The sequence below is a fragment of the Glycine max genome, chromosome 15 (assembly GCF_000004515.6).
Source record: "Glycine max cultivar Williams 82 chromosome 15, Glycine_max_v4.0, whole genome shotgun sequence".
NCBI classification, from domain to species: Eukaryota; Viridiplantae; Streptophyta; class Magnoliopsida; order Fabales; family Fabaceae; genus Glycine; species Glycine max.
Window position 1 is genome coordinate 24,008,037 of NC_038251.2, and position 11,111 is coordinate 24,019,147.

The window sequence follows — 11,111 nt, forward strand, 5'->3', positions numbered from 1 at the left end:
AACCTGCCTAGGATGTATGAGTTTATGATTTTTTCTTTACCAATTCAGGTGATTCTATCCCACCCACATCTATTCATTTACTTGCCCCTGATGCCTCACGATGACAAGCCTATTTTACCTATCTATCTCCCAAATGCCTTTGCAAAGACTCAATAGATAAAATGCATGAAGTTCTAATTCTAGATGTTTGCTTTGACGCATGGGCATAATGCAATCACTCTATGCCTAGCAATGATTTTATTATGATATCTTTTTCTCCTCGTTCTATTAAAAGTTATCCTCTCCCGAGCGTCTAACCCCTAAAACTAATGCATGCATATCTTCTTTAAATCTTATTTAGAAGTTACCCTCTCCCGAGCATCTAACCCCTAACAGAATATAAAGATGAGTATGCAAGGTAAAAACAGAAAAGAAAATAGGAAAGAAAAACCTGGTATTGCATTGATAAATAGTGAAGAGTACATCATACATCACATTGGCTTCTAGGCCTGCCAGACCCTAACTAAGGGTTTAGCCACTCATGGCCATTGAGGGCTTTACAATGAGAAAGGGGTGAAAGAAAGGGAATAAATGAAACCCCTAGGAGAGGGGGTTCTGTCGTGGTGTGTCTGTCCCTTGGACTGACTCTCTATTTATAGCTGTTGAAATGGGCTTTGGGCCTTCGTAGGCGCGCTCAGCGCGACACCCCCTCGCTCAGCGCATGTAGATCGCGCGCTTAGCGCGCATGTTGCAGGCTTAGCGCGTGCTTCTGTTAAATCGCGGGCTTAGCGCGCGTGTTGCAGGCTTAGCGCGCGCTTCTGTTAGATCGCGGGCTTAGTGCGTGTGTTGCAGGCTTAGCGCGCGCTTCTGTTGGATCATGGGCTTAGCGCGTGACGCGCGCTCAGCGCGCGTATTGGACTGGGCCTGCTTCAGATTTTCTTCTTTTCTTCAATTTTTCTGTCCTTTTTGCTTGTTACACCTCCAGTTTTTATATCTGCAGCGAAAATTCAACAAAACATCAATTCTTTAATATTTAAGCGCAAATAACTGCTAAATAATTATTTTTAAAGACAATTTTTCCTTATTTTCTATTATCAAAATACAATTATTTAGCAGTTATCAACCATTGATCACACCCAAAATCCAGAACTCATGCCTCTCATGATCAGCAACAGATAAATTAAACAAAAAACACAATTCCCCTTTTCAAAACAAACTCACCTCAAGAAGTGCTTGTGTACACACAGAAATAGAATGTATATGCATTCCCCTCCAATTATTATGATTAATACACTTTAAAAACACAACACTCTCTTGCTACATGAAAACCTCTTAGATATAGGGCCTGTTTGGGTGCAGCCCAAAAGATCTTTTATTATCTTATCTACTAGAAAAAAGATCTTTTTTATTTTTTAAGAGTATTTGGTTTTTAATTTTTTTTAGCTTTTACAAAAGTAAAAGCTCTCAGGAGATCTTGTTTTGAAGCTCAGATTTCCAGCTTCTCAAATTTTCTTTTTGGGAATCTGTTCCCTAAATAATGCTTGGACAATTATGTCCTCAAAAAATTTCAAAATGACGAAGCATGCCCTCCTCATTTTCTAAACCCTAAAAATTTCTCTCTCTTGTTCCTCACAACATGCTGTGCGAATTTCTCTCTGGTGCTTTCGATCTCCTTGGTCACCTTTTCGATCATCCTTGGTCATCTCTTTCGATCATCATTCGTCATCTCTTCTTCTTTCTTTGTTAGCATCACAGGTTAACCAAGTCTTCATTAATTTCTTTTTCTTCTCATTAAATTTTGAATTGTTATGGATTAGGGTTATGCTTTTGTTTGTTTCATTAAGCTTGTGAAATGTCTCTCAATCAAGTTCCTGTGAAAAGAAAGAAAGCATAATGGTGTGATAAAAATATTGAGATTATGTTGAAAGTGTGCATAGAAGAGGTGAATGCTGGAAATAAACCTCACAACCACTTCACTAAGCTTGGTTGGACAAATATTGCAGAAAATTTAAATAAGGCAACAAATTTGAGATATGAATATAAACAATTCAGAAATAGGTGGGATTCTTTGAAAAAGGAACAAAAATTATGGGCTAAGCTTGTTGGGAAGGACACAGGTCTTGGCTGGGATGGGGAGAAGAAAACCATTGCAACTAGTGATGAATGGTGGGAAGCCAAAATTCAGGTATGTATTATTCAACGAAAATAGAGTTTTTTTTGTAGGCCACTCTTTTGTTTTTTTATGTGTGATTCTTGACTTTGCAACCAAAATTGCAGTTGCAGACTATTTTTTAGAAGCTTGTGTTTGAAATTTTAGTTGATAATTAGGTTGGTTATTACTTTGTTACATGTTGCAATTGAGGTAGTTTACATGCAAAGAAATGAATGTGTTGATATAGTGATGTTTCTTTTAAAACCTAATGAAATGGAAATTTATTGGATAATGCTGTGTTCAAGAAGAGATTGTAATGTGGTGAAGTAGTTGACATCAAATTGAATAGACATTGTCTGTTGCATGTTTATCTGCATCATTTGGTATTGCATAAAGACATGTTTTGTTATCTGTAAATTTATAAAAGAATAGTTCTCTTTCTATTGATTCATGTAACTGTACAGAATATAACCAAAGATTGGTCTAATGGGTGAAAATAAGAAATGACTTGTAAGATTATATCTTATAGGAAAATAAATTTAAATTGAATGATATTGATATTGTGTAATTCACACAATATAAGATTTTATTGTTGTTATGATTACTCGTGATAATTTTGTGGAAGCAAAGCTACCATGATGATTCACCAAGATGTTTTGATGATGCCAAAGCTCAAAGAGTTGTTTCCAGATTAAAGAATCAAGCATTTAAGATTCCACTCAAAGATTCAAGAATCAAATGAAGAAATCAAGAATCATCAAGCCAAGTCAAAGTAGGTAGTAAAAAGTATTTTTAAAAAAACATCAAATAGCACACTTTTTGTTTTAAAAAGGATTTTCTGAAATCTTATAAGTTACCAGAGTTTTCACTCTCTGGTAATCGATTACCATTTGGTAGTAATCGATTACCAGTGACCAGGATGGTTTTCAAACTGGTTTCACTGCTTTGCAATGTTCCAAAATGATTTTCAAATAGTGTAATCGATTACACTATATTAGTAATCGATTACAAGTGAATCTGAACGTTGGAATTCAAATCCAATTGTGAAGAGTCACAACTTTTCATAAAATACATTGTGTAATCGATTACACCATTATGGTAATCGATTACCAGTGAATGTTTTTGAAGAAAATGTTAAGAGTTATAACTCTTAACATGGTTTTCTCAAAAGGTATCAAGGTTCTATAAATATAAAACCTTGACACGCATTTTAGATATACAATAACACAAAAAAACACATCTGATTACACAAAACTTTCCACTGCTTTTCTCTTGTAAAACCTTTGCCAAATTCATTCTAAGTTTTTGTTCAATCTTTGAAGAAAGGAAAATTCAGCAAAAACAAAAACTGTGCTATCCTTCTATTTTTCTCTTATTCTTCTTTCCTTCTCCCTCTTGCCAAAAGAATTTAAAGAACTAACCGTCTGAGAATTCTTTTGATTCCCCAAACAAAGAATTCAAAGAACTAACCGTCTAAGAATTCTTTGCCCAAACACTGAATTCAAAGAACTAACCGTCTGAGAATTCTGTGTAAGAAGCGGGTAGCTTCTTGGTTGTAATAGTGAACACAAGGGAGGGTACATCCTTTTTGGTTCGCTTCCAGTAGAGGGTACATCTACTTAGTTGTTCAAAGAGAATAAGGGAGGGTACATCCTTTGTGGCTCTTTGCTTGTAAAGGTTTTTTTACAAGGAAAGGAAATCTCAAGAGGTTGCTTGAGGATTGGATGTAGGCACGGGTCGTTGCCGAACCAGTATAAAACTTGTGTTTGCTTTCTTCTTCCCTATGCTCTTTACTTTTCCGCTGTGCACTTTTTATTTCCGCTTTACTTTTTTCTAAGTTATTGTTTCTTTTCTTTACTTTCTCATAACTTAGTAGTAAAGCCTAATTGAATCTAGTAACATTAGGAAGGATAAATTTTTAATTAGTCAAGACACATTCATAATTAATTCAACCCCCCTTCTTAATTATTCCGAGGCCACTTGTTCCAACAAATTTTATTGATGGAGAATTTTTAAAAGAAATTTTCTAAATTTTGATAGTGCTATTATGACCTTAGGAAGCTCTTGAAAGTTGAAAATCAACTCATATAAAAATTGATTCAAAACTTAAAAAATGTAAATGTATAGAAATAAACTAGCTTAATTAATTCCTATATCAATGAGTGCCTATTTCTGTGTGCCACTGTTGATGACCATGCGCAGGAATGAGAAAATCTAGGTCAAAATTTAAAAGGCCAAGTTAAGCTAAGCATCTGAATGTGAGAGTTTCAAAATGCAAAGTGGGAGTGAGATCCTTTTTCAATGGGGTAGGCAGATGCTTTGATCTTATTATTGTCGATTGAGTGAGAACAAAAGCCCCACTTAATTGGTCCTCAAGCCATAACACCAATGGAAATGAATTTGAGTTAGTTTAGATGCAGAGAAATGAATATGTTGCTAACTTGTGATAGTACCACTTTTTTGTGTGAAATTTTATGAATGGTTTATTTATTAGATCATGGTGGTGTGTTACATGAGAAAAAAAAATGAAATGCACCATACTGGATGTTGGACAAGTGGTCTCAGAAATTTTAAGAAGGGGGGTGTTGAATTAAGATTTCGTTGAATATTCATAATTGAAAATTTCCCTTTCTTAGATGTTTCCTAGATTCAATTATTTCTTTAATTGTAAGTTACTTGAATAACAAATAAGGAGAAGTAAACTTAAAGAAATATAACACAACAGAAAGTAAAAGAGATTAAGGAAAGAGAGAATGCAAAACCGGATTTATACTGGTTCGGCCACAACCCGTGCCTACGTCCAGTCCCCAAGCAACCCGCTTGAGATTTCCACTATCCTTGTAAAATCCTTTACAAGCAATGAACCACAAAGGACTTCCCTCCTTTGTGTTCAGTGATTACAACCAAGAAGTTATTCCCACTTCTTGCAATGAACCCCAAGGAACGTTGGTCCCTTGTGTCTAGTGATAACAACCAAGAAGTTATACCCACTTCTTGCAATGAACCCAAAAGACATTGGTCTTTTGTGTCCAGTGATCAACCAAGAAGCAAATCCTGCTTCTTGCAATGAACCCAAGGAACGTTGGTCCCTTGTGTTCAGTGTTTGCAACCAAGAAGACCTTCTCTTGAAAACAGTCACCAGGAGTAGGTCTCTTGAAAAGCTTTTTATAAGAATGGAGGAAGAGGAAGAAAATAGAATAGCACAAGTTTTTGCCCAATGAACTTTTCTTTTTATACTTATCTTGATGTTTTTTCTTGATGTTCTTACATATATTGAGTCTTCTCTTGAATCTTCACTTGAATCTTCTTGATTTCTTTAATCTTGTTTGAATGTATCTTCTTAAAAATCTTTGGCGTCATTAAAATAATCCTGGAAGCTTTGCTTCTACACTGGCAATTTGAGGTGATGTTTGCCATAACAAGGATATACAATTGATGTGTGATTTTATTGTGTTAATTGATGTTTTTTAGCTCTCTCTAGAGATGTGTTGTATTGTAGTCTGGTATATTCTTGCTCATTTTTAAAAATTGGGAGTCAATGAAGGTTGGCTTAGGCTTGAGGTGCATCAACTAAATGTTTGGGGTTTGATTATTGCTTGTGATCATTAGCTGTTAGTAGCAACGAAAGCCCTATTTGAGGCTTGTGAGGAGCATAACCAATAAATCAAAGGGTAATGGTTCCTTTTGCAATGCTGATGTAGTGGCCATACCAAAATAACTCCTTTTTTTTTCTTAAGAGAGTTCTATTTTAGGCTAACTGCATTGTGCTCTTTTTAGATGCTTTTGGCATGAGGGTAAGATGAGTATGAAGATGCTTTTGGTTAATTTATGAATGGTAAATTTGAGTTTCTGAAAAGTTGCTTGTTTTTTATAATGGTAGTTAAATTTTCATGAGCTTTTTGTAATAACATAGCAGGGTAAGTTTGAGTACATGAGTTACTACTTACTACTATCCATTATGATGCAATCCTACCCTGCAAGGGCATTGGATAGAAAACTTCAAGTAGATTGGGCCAGAGATGCAAGAGAAGGCCCTAGGGTTCTTATGAGCCTTAGGGTAGATTTCGGGTCCATGAGCTAAGTACGAGCCCACTTATCTTTGAAAATATTAGATTAAGGTTTCATTATTTTTGGTGATGCAAGCTCCATTGGAGCTTGTAGGCCTAGGATCTTCTTCATCAATGGATTCCTTTGCTTCTTGGAAGATGAATGGCAGCGGAATGGAGAAAGGAAAGAGAGAGGAGACGCCACTTCAAGGAGAAGATGAGTCTAGAAGAAGCTCACCACCATAGGAGGCCATGGATAAGAGCTTGGAGGAAGAAGGAGATGAATGAAGGGAGAGGGAGAGAAGAGCACGAAATTTTGTGCTCTAAATGAGCTTTGAAATCTGAAGTTTAATATTCAAATCATCAAAGTTCAAAAAAATGCACACACATGACCTCTATTTATAGCCTAAGTGTCACACAAAATTGGAGGGAAATTCAAATTTCACTTGAATTTGAAATTGAATTTGTGGAGCCAAACTTTGGAGCCAAAATTTCACTAATTATGATTAGTGAATTTTAGTTATGGTTCAGCCCACTAATCCAAGATCAATTCCAAGATTCTCCACTAAGTGTGCTTAGGTGTCATGAGGCATGAAAAGCATGAAGGACATGCACAAAGTGTGACTATATGATGTGGCAATGGGGTGTAGTAAGCAAATGCTCACCTCCCCCTCTAAAATTTAATTGGATTGGGCTTCTACCAATTCAATTAAATTTATTTCCAACCACACACATCAAATATCCACTTAGTGCATGTAAATTACAAAACTACCCCTAATACAAAAACTAGTCTAGGTGCCCTAAAATACAAGGGCTGAAAAATCCTATATTTCTAGGGTACCCTACCTACATTATGGAGCCCTAAATACAAGGCCCAAAATTAATGAAACCTTAATCTAATATGTACCAAGATAAGTGGGCTCATACTTAGCCCATGGGCCCGAAATCTACCCTAAGGCTCATGAGAACCCTAGGGCCTTCTCTTGCATTTTTGACCCAATCTTCTTGGAGTCTTCTATCCAATGCCCTTGGGGGGTAGGATTGCATCATTTGGGCCTTGTATTTAGGACTCCATAATGTAGGTAGGGTACCCTAGAAATATAGGATTTTTCAGCCCTTGTATTTTAGGGCACCTAGACTAGTTTTTGTATTAGGGGTAGTTTTGTAATTTCACATGCACTAAGTGAATATTTGATGTGTGTTGGGAAATAAATTTAATTGAATTGGTAGAAGCCCAATTCAATTAAATTTTAGAGGGGGAAATGAGCATTTGCTTACTACACCCCATTGCCACATCATATAGTCACACTTTGTGCATGTCCTTCATGCTTTACATGCCTCATGACACCTAAGCACATACTTAATTTCTTTATTTTTTAATAATACAAGGTTACATGTTTATGGCATGGATACATTTGAACAATTTTATATTGGAAAAAATTATTAATCATATTATTACCAGGTTAATGACATTTTATATTTTGTTATAAATTATAATTACATAGATAATAATTAAATTATAAACTAGAATCTAAGTGATAACATTACTAAAACAATAATGTATTAATTAGATTTTAAATATGAAAATTAATTATGTACAAAGACGTATAATTATATTTTTATGAGATATATTTATTTTATTTTTATAAAAATAATTATTTTTTAATCAAAATTTCTAAAAAAATATATAAAAATATTTTAAATATAATGATAAAGTTAAAATATTTTCATAAATGAAATAGAAGAAAAAGATAATTTTTATTATTTTAAATAATATTTATTTATTTAATGCATTTTATAATTATATAATAATGTTTAAGTATTTAATTATTAGCTTTAATAATGTCAAAGCATAAGATATCCTTTTTGGTAATTTTAATTATGCAAAAGACTTTCTACAATTTCATACAAATACCATATTATTTTAAATAAGCACGTAAGAGTTTATCATCCAAACATCAAATTAATTTATGTATAAAGTAATTTTTGAAATAAGAACTTCTTGAATAAGTTTTTTGCCTATAAGGTCTTCTATAATAGTGTATCCAAACATGCCCTTAATCAATTACTCTAAACTCTCTTGGTCTCTTTTACTCTTTTTGGATTTCTTACGTGAGCCATTATTCATGTGTCATGCAAAAATAATAAATATGGGTATATTTGGATAAATTTTATATTGTTTTTCTAAAAGAATATTTTTAACTTATGTATAAACTAATTTTAACTTAAAGAGAAACTCATCTTATTTTTGTCTTGTTGTTTTCATTTCCTATACTTATGGATAAATTTATCCAAACATACCCTATAAAAGTTTTTATTGATGGAGCATAACATGCAATTTTAGATTCTCTTTAGATTAGAATCTCTTTAGATAGTCGTTTTCTTTGTGATGACAAGATTAGACATTTGGCTTACAAAATCCAAATTCATCGCAATAAATAAAATAAAGATAATGAATCAAATTTTCTAATTAATAGATTAATATGGTTGATAATGTAAAATCAAAATAGTTATTTTTTTTAAAAAAAACAAGTCAAAATATCCTTAGTAAATATCTTGTTTTTTATATAAAAAAATACTAAAACTAGAGTTCAAGAGTTTTAAGATTAGGTGGGACCTGATGAGTATTTGGATCCCCGTATTTGTTTTTTAATTCCATGGAAAAATACAAAATTTTCAGTGGAAATTTGATGAGAAAAGTTCCAAAGGAAATAAATATTTTTCTTGTAGTGTCCTAACAATAAGGATGTAATTTAACGTGAAGCCTAATACACTCTTTTTATTTAAATTTTTTAGTTTGTATAAGAATATGTTTGTTTTCAAGAGAAAAAAGTTAATAAAAAAAATCATGAGTACAACTATACTTTCGGAATCTATTCGTCTTTTTGGGTGATTCAGTCAACCTTTTTTTCTTCTTTTATGAGTTAACTGCTTTGTATTTTGTTAATTACTTGTACAATCATCATTTTGAGCAAAAGTAGAAAAAAAACATGCAGACAAGAGTACATCAAAATTTATTATTGAGCAAACAGCTCAATCTTTCTAGTGAATCATTCGTTTCCTTGGTCTAAACAGAGAACCATATATGTAGTGCAAATACATTATGTCATGACAGAGACGAAACTGTAGACATATAAATAAGAATACTGGAAGTCACACAAATACAGCAATGGTGATAGGAACTCACGTGTTTTAGCATGGTAATATGCTATGAAGAAAGTACTACTGAATGCTACCATCATACTGATTATTGAGAAAAATAGTGACACTAGTCCAAATATCACCCAAAAATTCATATCATTTTTTATTTAACAACTATTTTTCTTATTTCTTTTTGAAAAGTTATCTTTTTTGTTCTTGACACAAGAGGAATGATGTTTTTGTTTTATAAAAAATATTATTAAATTTTTTTACTTCCATATCTTAATTTACATGGTTTTATTATTTAACTACACTTCCTTTATATTATTTTTTGTATATCACATTTAATCTATTCTTTTCTAACTAAATACTTCTAGGATGACATATTTAGTTATTTAGAAAAACTAATTTAATAATTACATAATTTTTTAATAAACACATAATATACTATGCTTGAATATTTTTATTTAAAATTTACTTGGATCTAAAGAAAATCAATCAAATTAGTGTAAGAGTCCTATTTTTTTATTATTTTTGTTCGAGTGATGTTGGGTTATTAAAAACTTAATTAAATTAAGCTAAATGGCCATTTTGATTCTTTATTTTTTTTTTCTCAAAATGGTCATTTATTTTTTAAAAAGTTTACATTAGTGTTTTTTTATCTTATGGAAAAGTTCAAAATAATATTTTATCTTTAAAAAAAGTTATTTTGATATTTATCTTACTTAAAATATCCAAAATGATCCTTGCAATAGTACTAAGATAAAAACATCTTGAGTATATTCAAATAGTTGAATGAAAATTTTGAACATTTCAAATTAAAAAAGCTGCCAAAATAAATATTTTAAAAGCTAAATGACTATTTTTAACATTTTAAATAAAATAAAAGACCAAAAATATTTTTTTAAAGATAAAAGTCATACTTAAAAAATATCTAAATGATCATTTAACATTTAAATTATACAAATAGACAAACATATGGTTTGGTTTATATTTTCAATTAATTTTTTTTATATAATACACCTACGTGTCGATATATAAAAAGGAAAGTAATTACAACAAATCATTTTTGAAGGGACACGGGGACTTGTACGGTGTTGTAGGTTGTTCAAATGCAAATTGATGTAAAATAAAAATAAAAAGAAATGGCTCAAAAATTTTTAACTAGGCATGCATGTATCTTGAGATAGCAAACTAAGGGAGTGCTGCAGCTTTTGCGGTTGCAGGGGACAATGTCTTCCAAGGACAAGTAAATGAAGATGGGCTTATTGGATACACTATTATAAAAAATTTTATAGGCAAACAACTTAATCAAGTAGTTTTTATCTGAAAACATATTTTTACATAAATTAATTTGATATTTGAATAATAAACTCTTAAGTGTTTATTTAAAATAATATGGTGTCTGGATGAAATTATAAATTTTTTTTTGCATAATTAAAATTACTAAAAAGGATATTATATGTTTTCACATTATTAAAACTAATAATTAAATACTTAAACATGATTATATAATTATTAAATGCATTAAATAATTAAATATTATTAAAAATAATAAAAGTTACCTTTTTCTTCTATTTCATTTATGAAAATATTTTAACTTTATTATTATATTAAAAATATTGTTATATAGTTTTTAGAAATTTTGATTAAAAAATAATTATTTTTATAAAAATAAAATAAATGTATTTCATAAAAATATAATTATACGTCTTTCTACATAATTAATTTTCATATTTAAAATGTAATTAATACATTATTGCACTATTAAAAAAATGAGTTTTAATATCGCC